This window comes from Elaeis guineensis, chromosome 9, assembly GCF_000442705.2.
Source record: "Elaeis guineensis isolate ETL-2024a chromosome 9, EG11, whole genome shotgun sequence".
NCBI lineage: Eukaryota > Viridiplantae > Streptophyta > Magnoliopsida > Arecales > Arecaceae > Elaeis > Elaeis guineensis.
Window position 1 is genome coordinate 46,238,357 of NC_026001.2, and position 7,501 is coordinate 46,245,857.

Consider the following 7,501-nt stretch of genomic DNA (forward strand, 5'->3'; position numbering starts at 1 on the left):
TTGGTTTACATATCATTTGATAAATTATGTTCCAATTATTAGATTATAACTATCTATTGGGTTCATCATTATATTTATTATTTGTTCTTAATTTATTATTTTGGGCTGCCTTGACCTCTGGATGCCCACCTGCTTAAGTACCAGATAAATGCTAGACAGCCCTCTGGCTACTCATTTGCCACCTACAGTCTTTCATTGAGAACTAGATAACAGTCCTGGTTCTCCAATAGTCCATCACAAAAGTTAAAGCGTATTACAATGCAATGCCAAATTGCCGCACCTTTCATGGTACTTGCAACTATGGTTATGCACTAACACAATACTTGAACATATGTGCATTAAAATTTTAGAAGAAGTGCAATTCCTAAAATTTCTCCTATCTCACCTTACAATCATTTTGAGCGACTAAAATTCTGGTAAATTCTGAAAAATGAATTTTGGACATCAAAGTGTGCAACTAAAATCTTAGGTGTCAATTGCTATTACATTCTGTTTTTTTCCTGTTTTTAGAAACAAAAAAATAAAAATTTTGTTTCCATTTTTTTAAAATTGTAAAAATAAAAATATATATATAAATATGTTGTATAGTCAATAATTTTTAAAAACATAAACATGGTGCTGGTGGTGGATGTGATGATAGCATAGCATACATATTGGAGGTGCCCATGGTGTTGATGGCAGGAATGGTGATTGTACGATAGAGGTGGCAACTATGACGGCAGTGATGGTAGCATTAGCAATATAGCAAGGGTGACAATAATGACGGTGGTCGTGCATTTGAGAGTTAGGTTTGCCGTATTGGTACATACCACCTTGTACCAGGTATATCATATCATACTGATATCAAATCAAGTCTCCATAAGGGGAACTATTAAGTCTTGGTATATCGACCTAACCATCACAACAGATGTACGAACATTGTATCAATATGGTACTAATATGGATCCAACACTGAGATTGCGAGCCTTGATTAAGATTGTATTCGGTGGTGGCGGCAAGACTATTAGCTATTTGGTGGGGGTTGGCAAAGATGGTAGTAGTGGTGTGCCAGTGGTAGAGATGGTGGTAGTATGGATGTTGGCAATATGGCAAGGGTGGTGATGCTGGTATTGGTGTACGGTGAAAGGTGATGGTAGTCAAGGTGGTGGTGGTAGCGGCAAAGATGACCACAATGGTCGTGGTGTTGGAGGCAGTGTTGGGAGTAATGATCAAGGTTTTAAATCTCATGGGACAAAGGTATCCAAATTTCTCTATAGAACGGAATGCCCCGTTGTCCTGTCTTGTCCTGACAGTAATCTGGGTTATGCATCCCACTAGATATTCTCCATCTTTCTACCCTTCTTCCCTTTCTTTTTTTCTTTTTTTCCTTTTTTCTTTCTTCTTTTCTTTATTTTTCCTCTAACTTCCTTTCCTTTTTTCTTTCTTTTTCATCTCCTTTACTTTCTTTTTCTTCATTTCTCTTCTTCTTTCCTTTCATTTTTTTTTTCTTTTTTCATCTTTCCTTCCTTTCCTTCTTTCCTCTTTCTTCTTCTCTCCTCATGCGAATGGGTTTTGAAGTCGATTCAGCCATCTTGGTCCCATTTTCTCACAGAAATGGGACAGGACAACTGGAACGCCCCCGTCCCGCTAGGATGTAAAACTTTGGTGGTAATAAAAAAACATGTTTTCTTATGTTTTGAAAAAAAATTGAAAGATTTCTTATTTTCATATTTATAGAAATAATAAAAGTAACTTTTGAAAAAATAGAAAATAAAAACAATAGCACCTGTTGCCGTTAAAATCCGGATCTTCGTCGGAGTTGCTAGAGCGGTGGCACATCCTTCCTGGAAAGTGACCTACAAAGCAAGTCTTGATCGGAGTTGGCTCCGGTGGAGACCCTCCAATGCTCAAGTCAGATTTCAGAAAAACAGAAGAGAAGAAACGTTTGGGAAAGATTGTGTGCACGTACCTCGAGGATCCTCCGGAGGTTGTTTTGTAGGCGAGGGCTGAAAAGCCGTTTTTGGTAGGTTGCCTGGCCGATTTAGGTGTGATATGGCAAGATTTTGATCAAAATTTTCGAAATTGGGCAGTTACACCTACCTTATCTGTTTCAGAGCCAGTTGTAGTGTCGCAGACGCTTTTGAATTTGAAATGAGAGCATAGATAGGATCGAACTAGTTTCGATTGAAGAGGCTTCGACGCGGTCCGATGAAGATGAATGCCGAAGGAAATGGCTAGAGCCAGTCGCACTCATAGGAACAAGTATCGATGGTGTCTGAAGCTTACCAGTCGCCGAAGTCAGAGATCAGCCCATGCAGATACCAGCTATTGCAGAGACTGGGACCAATTGGAGTCTGGATTTGAGACCGAAGTCGGAACAAACCGGACCTTGATGTTCTGCTTAGGAAGATCGTCAGAAATCAAAGATCGCCAGGATCCAAAGTTAGGATCGAGGAGGCCCAGAGTTATGTACTGAATGATCTCCTTCAGATAGCCCTCTCATAGTTCGAAAGAGACGTATCTACCTCTGGGATCAGGTACCTTCATCTGCAACAGTATCGTGGTGTCAGTCCTGTACACTTCATCACATACCTTCCCGCTGGTTCATGTCTTTCAACCTAGATGACAAATTATCTCCCAACACATGCCCCCTACTCCCGAGTTTGGTGCGGACGAAAGGGTACATAAGTTCCGATTCGCCAAAGACATGCTCGTCATTACCACTGAAACGACGCCTGCGGCCCTTAAGCGGAACGAAAGATCACATCAACAGGTAATTATGACCATGGGAAGCGGAACAATTGGCAAAATTCGAAGGGGTGGCATGCCTTGTTTCTAGTGCAAATCATTAATGTACCGACTGAAGCGAAAATTCAGTGCAGGGGCAAAATAGTAATTTTAAAACTTTTTCAAAATTACTATTTTACAGCGGAATTATTAATTAATCTCATTAATTAATACTAATTAACCCTACACTAGGATCTAAATATGATACAACAGTATGCATTTAAATTTGAAATTCAAATTTGAAACAGTAAACTTTTTACTGTACTGTGTTCAGAACACATCACCTTTTGCGGGTAGTCGATCACCGCAATCTGATCACCATCGGAGGGCTCTGATCGTCACGTCGCAGCCACACTAGTGTCTGGCCTCTGCAGATCGTCCACACGAAGCTCCCGTCCGATCGGCTCCTCACGAATGCTAGTTCGTGATTTCACCCTTTTAATGGCTGATATTGATCGAACTCCTTCGATCGATGTGTGCCGACTCCTCGGACGCTCCAGATCGTCTGCACGATTGGTTGAGAGGCTGATGGATCTCTCCCTGAAATTTGGTGGACTCACGACACTCGTGGCACACCAATCTCACTTCCCGAACCCTAGGTAGAAACCCTAGGGTACACACCAAAAACCCTGCGCCCAATCTTCTTTCTTTTCTTTCTTTTTCTCTCGGAAGGTTTTGGACCTTCACCTCAAGCACAAGGCTTCCTCACGCCCCACTTTCTTTCTCAAAATTTTTCTTACGCACGCCCCAGCTCCCTATCTCTTTTAAAACAGTTCAAAACGTGTCTTATCCGCGTGAGAGGATAAAGACAAGTGGTTACACATTTGAATTCAAATCAAATTTGAATTCAAACTAAAACCAACTCATCCCTATCCACTTGGGCGTGAGAAGAGAAGGTGCGAGTCTGCTTTGTGCGTGGAAAGGTTTCACGAGAAACTCTTTCTCGTATGAGATGTGGGGCGCTAAAGTGGATAATGTCATGTATGCGCAAGAGATAAGTTATCCATTCAAATTCAAACACGCTTTGAATTTGAATGGCTAACTAATCATCTTTATCCAAATATTGGCGCACAAGAGTGGGCGTGAGAAGGGCTTTGCGTGAGAAAAAATTCACGAGAAGTTTCTTCTCGTAAATTCAAATGGGCGCAGAGATTTAAGGTGGTGCAGGGATTCAAATTCAAATTGTGGTTTGATCTTAATTGAACCAACCTAATCAAAATAGGTTAAGCACAATTAGACTAAATTAAACCCAACTTAATTAGGCTTAATTAGGCTCAATAAAATCCTAACCAAATCAGAAATTGACTAAGCCCAACCCCTGATCAAATCAGGGACTAAACCACCTTAGCGATTAGATCAACACTTAACCTAATCGGATCAATCCAAACTGAATCCAATTCAATTGGACTTGATCTAAAAATAATTACTCAATCCAATTGAGTTAATTAGCGATCAAATCACTAATTAAACCTCTCATAAATATTGAGTCCAAATCCGATGGGCAATTAGGCATCAGAGACCATCGATATGAAACTCTGATCAAAGAGTTCAAATTTCAAATTCAAAATTTGAAATTCAAAATTTTGACCCAGGTACCCAAAATGTGTGGAACTCATGATCAGAGAATCCTAATTCTCAATCATAGAGTCCCAGACACATGAGACTCATAATCAGCCATCAGATCAGAAAGGAACCTCTAATGTGTGACCCCACAGGTTCGAACCTAAACCGGTAGCACAGGAACCAATTCCTGTACTAATCGAAGTGACCATCTAGCAATGGTACCTGACGACCGGATAGATCGAATAGTCGCAATCGCAACATTCAGAACCTACGTGAATATGATTACCGTATAATTCATCCCTTTTGACCCCTGTATTTAGGACGACTCAGGGTTAAACTGTCAACCCTGATGAGATCATCCGAATCGTGCTCAACTCAATTAGTCCTGTGACTCCTCACTAGGACTACCCTGGCCAAGGATTTGCTAAATTGAAACACGACTGTACACAGCTCCTAAACTGGAGTGGTCAATCCCATCTTGACACACGCACCGACAAGTCAAGTACTTGACTACACCCAGCAGACTTCCGTCACTGAATTAGAAATTCAGGTAGTCCAGTGCCTAAGTGCAGTGAGTTGCTTGCAAGTCACCATGGCGGTCTCAGGTCGGAGGGACATTTATACCCATATCCCATCGGAGCAAATCTTGACAGCAGAAATAGCTCCGGAGTCGGTCACGTTCAGTGCAGATGTACCATTACATCTCACCTGTATGCCATACCAGTGTCTCCACACTCCTTGGTTATGAGGATAACCAACCCATATGGCACACAACGACCTATGCTCGATAAACGTTGTCGTCCTTGGTAACAACGTATCATTTGGTCGCGAACAGATTTAAGGACTAAGCGACAAATCCTCTGTCGAGTCTAAATAGTCCTAAGGACTTCACCACAACACAGGAGTTCATTAGAAAATGAAACATTTGTGATGAAAAAATACCAAAATAATTTTTATTTATTTATAATTCATGTACTAATACAAAAAGAACACAACCGTCAACAGGCTGACGATTGGCTTTGGGACACTATTTTCAACAATCTCCCACTTGGCCTAAAGCCAATCGGTGCAGTATCTAATACCCATCTTCAACTTGTAGTCATTGAACTCCTTCACCGCAATGGTTTTAGTGAATGGGTCGGCCAGGTTCTCCTTCCCGTCGATCTTCTGAAGGTCGATGTCACCTCGATCCACGATCTCCCGGATGAGATGGTAGCGGCGCAGAATATGCTTCGTCCGCTGGTGTGCCTTCGGTTCCTTCGCCTGAGCAATGCTCCAGAGCTGTCACAGTAGAGCAAAACTGGACCAACAAGGGAGGGTGCTACTCCGAGCTCGGTGATGAATTTCCTCAGCCACACCGCTTCTTTAGCAGCATTTGATGCAGCAATATACTCTGCCTCGCATACTGAATCAGCCAGTGTGCTGCTTGGAACTCTTCCAGCAGACAGCCCCACCATTAAGGGTAAAAATAAATCCTGACACACTCTTGCTGTCATCACGATCAGACTGGAAACTAGAGTCTGTAAACCCTATAAGTCTCAAGTCCGATTCACCATATACAAGCCACTGGTCCTTAGTATTTCTTAAATACTTCAGGATGGTTTTAACAACCTTCCAGTGATTCTCCCCTGGATCAGATTGGTATCTACTCACTACCCCTAGTGAGTATGCCACATCTGGTCGTGTACATGTCATAGCGTACATGATAGATCCCACTGCCGAAGCATATGGAATCCTACCCATACGCTCTCTCTCTTGAGGTGTTGTCGGACAATCCCTTTTCAAGAGAGAAATTCCATGGCCTATTGGTAGATAGCCTTTCTTGGAATTCTCCATGCTGAACCTTTTCAGCATAGTATCAATGTACGTGGACTGGGATAAGCCAAGCAACCTTTTGGATCTATCCCTATAGATCCTCATCCCTAGGATGTAGGAAGCTTCTCCCAGATCCTTCATGGAGAACTGTGACGATAGCCAAATCTTTATTCCCTGTAATGCAGGAAGATCATTCCCGATTAAGAGAATGTCATCCACATACAATACAAGAAATACTACTACTGGACCATTAGCCCACTTATAAATACAGGGCTCTTCTCCGTTCTTAACGAAGCCATACGTTTTGATCGTCCTATCAAAACGTATGTTCCAACTCCGAGATGCCTGCTTAAGTCCATAAATGGACCTTTGTAGCTTGCATACCTTAGACTCATCTGTGGATGTGAACCCTTCAGGTTGTATCATATACACCTCTTCGTCCAGCTCTCCGTTTAGGAAAGCTGTCTTCACATCCATCTGCCAGATTTCATAATCTAGTTGGGCAGCTATCGCAAGCATAATCTGAATGGATTTGAGCATTGCCACAGGAGAAAACGTCCCGTCATAGTCTATACCATAACGTTGACGATATCCTTTGGCAACCAGACGGGCTTTATAGGTCTCCACCTTTCCGTCTGCGCCTCTCTTCCTCTTGAAGACCCACTTACACCCTATGGGTTTCACTCCTTCGGGTGAGTCAACCAATGTCCACACATCGTTGACCTTCATGGACTCCATTTCGAATTTCATGGCCTCTAGCCATTTCTCAGAGTCAGGTCTCTGCATTGCATCCATGTAGGTGATCGGATCCTCATCATTTTCATCAAGTTCGACAGGATCGCCATCCCGGACCAAGAAACCATAGTATCTGTCCGGTTGATGTGGTACTCTACCAGACCGCCTTAAGGGTGCATAATCAATGGGCTCCGGATCTGATCTAATCAAATCCGGTTCAGGTTCAGTAACATGTGTCAGATTTTTCACCTGTCGAACTTCATCAAGTTCGACCTTAGAGGCAACAGTTCCTTACTAAGGAACTCTTTTTCTAAAAAGATTGCCTTAAGACTGACAAACACCTTTTGCTCATCAGCAAGGTAGAAATAATACCCTTTGGTCTCTTTTGGGTATCCTATAAAATTACATTTGTCAGACCTAGGTCCAAGCTTGTCTGTAATTAAACGTTTAACATAAGCCGGACACCCCCAAACTCCTAAGGTGCGAGAGTACTGGCTTACGTCCTATCCATATCTCATATGGCGTCTTGGCTACAGACTTACTCGGAACTCTATTTAGAAGGTAACAAGCCGATTCGAGCGCATATCCCCAGAGGGAGATCGGCAGACCAGCAAACCCCATC

The 7,501-nt window shown here is 42.3% G+C and overlaps 1 protein-coding gene across 2 annotated transcripts in view; it reads right to left on the minus strand.

The window, feature by feature from the left end:
* LOC105035152 (K(+) efflux antiporter 3, chloroplastic) overlaps positions 1–7,501 on the minus strand; it is a 98,012-nt gene that overhangs the window by 46,534 nt on the left and 43,977 nt on the right. The window lies entirely within an intron of this gene.